The sequence below is a fragment of the Camelina sativa genome, chromosome 17 (assembly GCF_000633955.1).
Source record: "Camelina sativa cultivar DH55 chromosome 17, Cs, whole genome shotgun sequence".
Taxonomy (NCBI): domain Eukaryota; kingdom Viridiplantae; phylum Streptophyta; class Magnoliopsida; order Brassicales; family Brassicaceae; genus Camelina; species Camelina sativa.
Window position 1 is genome coordinate 6,323,115 of NC_025701.1, and position 3,498 is coordinate 6,326,612.

Below are 3,498 nucleotides of genomic sequence, written 5' to 3' on the forward strand. Positions count from 1 at the left end.
TTTTTTTTTTTTTTTTTTTTTTTTTTTTTTTTTTTTTTTTTTTTTTTTTTTTTTTTTTTTTTTTTTTTTTTTTTTTTTCTCTAGGGTGTAATATTTGTGAACATGAAAGTGTCATCATCAAATGATTCTTTCTCTAGCTCTTTCGCGTTTAAGCTAAGTTTCATTTATGATATCTCCACCCAGCAGCCTCTCTGTAAATAATGTACGTATAATTGATGTGTAAACACTCCCAACAGTTTAATAAAAAGACCAAGGAGCAATGGAATACAGAAGAGCTCAAGCAGTTGCAAAGTCACTTTATTTAAATATTTTCAGTAAATATTTTCAGAAAATGGATGCAATGATGTATATATTTTGGAAGCATACATCTTTAGGCCGCTTAAAGTTGGATCATGTTGGTTTCATGAATTGTCAATTTAGCGTGCACATCAAAAACGAGTACTTCAAGTTTAGATCGGCAGGACAAACTCACACTTGGAATAAACTTTTTTAGGCCATGCCAAAGGTAAATTGCCATCTCATAAAAAGACAGGAAAAAGCGGAGCTGTAGATTTGGACAGAATTTATGCACCGGTCTTCACTAATAGTAATTATTGGATCTCAGTTTGCATAACTTCGTCCTAAGAACAATTGAAGTCTTCGATTGTAATCAATATCACAACAGAAGACACGTTGAGTCATTCGCCAATGTCATCTCTCGTCTTGTGAAGGAGATTCACAAAAAGATTGATGGGGAAGCTCCGTTGTTGAGTCAATACGAAATCATCGAGGTCCCTATGCTACCTAAATTAAATCGCTTAAATTGTGATTGTGGAGTTTATGCCCTGAAGTATATCGAGTGTCACATGCGTAATCTACCTTTTGATTTGATTGACGATGAAAACATCAAGTTTATCGTTTGAAGTTGGCAGTCGATCTTTGGATAGCAGCAAAGGATCCTGAGCTAGTCAATCGAATGAAAACTTATGAGCCTCCAGTGTATGCGGCTGAGTTTGTAGACCTTTGCTAATTTTTTAGTGTCTTTACACTTTTATTTTTCATTAGTTGCCACATTTTTTTTTATTGATTTTCTAATGTATTTTTAAATTGCTGAATCAAAATGTAGAGACTCGTATCTTTTGAAAATTTTTGATGGTGTTATCTTTGAAACAAACAACACAAAGGGTCTGGTGAAGTATGCAGAGAAGTCTGGTGGGAGAAGTCTAGTGAAGTCTGTAGACAAGTCTGGAGAAGTTTGTAGACAAATCTGGTGAAGTCTGCAGACAAGTCTGGCGAAGTTTGGGAAAGTTTGTAGACAAATCTGGTGAAGTCTGTAGACAAGTCTGGAGAAGTTTGTAGACAAATCTGGTGAAGTCTGCAGACAAGTATGGTGAAGTCTGGTGAACTTTGTAGACAAATCTGGTGAAATCTGCAGAAAAGTCTGTAGACAAGTGTGGTGAAATCTAAACTTTTTTTTGTGAAGGGAAAAGAAGCAGAGGTAAAAAATCTAAAATCTTGTGATGGAACCAAAACAGGGAATAGGGATTTTTGAGATTTCTGATGTTGGAAGTGTTTTGTGAAGCAGGTTGTTTCCAAGGCTGTTGAAAAAGAAGTGAAGGTGTTACAATACTATATTGTTTTAAAGGATTTCGAGAAAACCCCAAACTGGGTCAGTGTCTAGATGCCATTGATTTCAATCAGTGCTGCATCTTGGTCTCGACTTTGAGCAAAGCCAAAGAGCTCCAGCTCTTTCTTCTCAACATGAAGTACCCCGTAGCCACCAAATTGGAGGAAGAAGAAAACTTTCGAATACTTGTTTCTACTCATTCTCTCTTACAAGAGATAACTACTTTGAAGAGAGTAAATCTGCTCATCAGTTATGATATGGAACTGGATAAGTTTGCTGAGTGGGTGAAAGGCAATAAGTTTGCCCCCAAAGTGGTCACCATCATCTTCATGAATTCTTCCCTATCAGATTTCAAGGTAATTTGATCCATCTACCTTGAAATCTGATGGGGAAGAATTTATGAAGATGATGGCGACCACTTTGGGGGCAAACTTATTGCCTTTCACCCACTCAGCAAACTTATCCAGTTCCATGTCATAACTGATGAGCAGATTTACTCTCTTCAAAGTAGTTATCTCTTGTAAGAGAGAATGAGTAGAAACAAGTATTCGAAAGTTTTCTTCTTCCTCCAATTTGGTGGCTACGGGGTACTTCATGTTGAGAAGAAAGAGCTGGAGCTCTTTGGCTTTGCTCAAAGTCGAGACCAAGATGCAGCACTGATTGAAATCAATGGCATCTAGACACTGATCCAGTTTTGGGGTTTTCTCGAAATCCTTTAAAACAATATAGTATTGTAACACCTTCACTTCTTTTTCAGCAGCCTTGGAAACAGTCTACTTCACAAAACACTTCCAACATGAGAAATCTCAAAAATCCTTATTCCCTGTTTTGGTTCCATCACAAGATTTTAGATTCTTTACCTCTGCTTCTTTTCCCTTCACAAAAGTCTCGACCTCTAAACTCAGCATTGCATCTTTCGGGACAGGCTCCAACATCACAGCTTGTACAGTTTCTCCAGCCTGCTTCACAAAACACTTCCAACATGAAAAATCTCAAAAATCCCTATTCCCTGTTTTGGTTCCATCACAAGATTTTAGATTCTTTACCTCTGCTTCTTTTCACTTCACAAAAGTCTCGACCTCTAAACTCAGCATTGCATCTTTCGGGACAGGCTCCAACATCACAGCTTGTACGGTTTCTCCAGCCTTGGAAACAGCCTGTTTCACAAAACACTTCCAACATGAGAAATCTCAAAAATCCCTATTCCCTGTTTTGGTTCCATCACAAGATTTTAGCATTTTAAATATCATTCTTTACCTCTGCTTCTTTTCACTTCACAAACCTCTTCACCTCTAAACTCAACACTCCCTTTTCCGGGATAGTTTCACATGAAGCAGGCTCCATCACACATCTGCAGAACAGATTTGAACCAACCTTTAGCAATTACATGGCGATAGATAGAAGAAAGTTAATAATCTCTATGTATCTGTGAATATTACCTACTAACACCGTCGAGAAGTTCCTGATTATTCGGATCATGCTTGAGACCCTCTTGGTATGTTTTCATCGCATCCTCATACTCTTTCAAGAAGAATTGAACTGCAGCTTTTCTGCTGTATCCTTTAGAGAAGGTTGGATCAATCTCAATACACTTTTCTGCATCCTTTTTTCCATCAGCCATTGCACCTAGCTTAATGTAACACGCAGCTCGGTTGCTATATCCCTAACAAGAGTGCAAAAAAAAGTAGGAAGTTACTCAAACAGTCAAAATAAAGAATCATAGTAGAAGAACTTGAGTACATATGAAAGATGAAATGGCCTTACTTTTGGGTCTTTCGGGTTCCTTTTGATTGCTTCAGTGTAATGTTTAAGAGCATCAGGATACTTCTGCTCCTTGAAAAAATCATTACCTGTATTAGAAACACCATATCAGCAACAGTAAAAACGCTATC

At 37.4% G+C, this 3,498-nt stretch overlaps 1 long non-coding RNA gene across 1 annotated transcript; it reads right to left on the reverse strand.

Moving 5' to 3' along the window:
• Nucleotides 2,312-3,458, reverse strand: LOC104755666. The gene is made up of 5 exons (XR_762245.2): nt 3,371-3,458; nt 3,046-3,269; nt 2,864-2,957; nt 2,653-2,763; nt 2,312-2,565 (listed from the first exon to the last, which is right to left on the reverse strand). It is a non-coding gene; the product is annotated as an uncharacterized LOC104755666 (long non-coding RNA).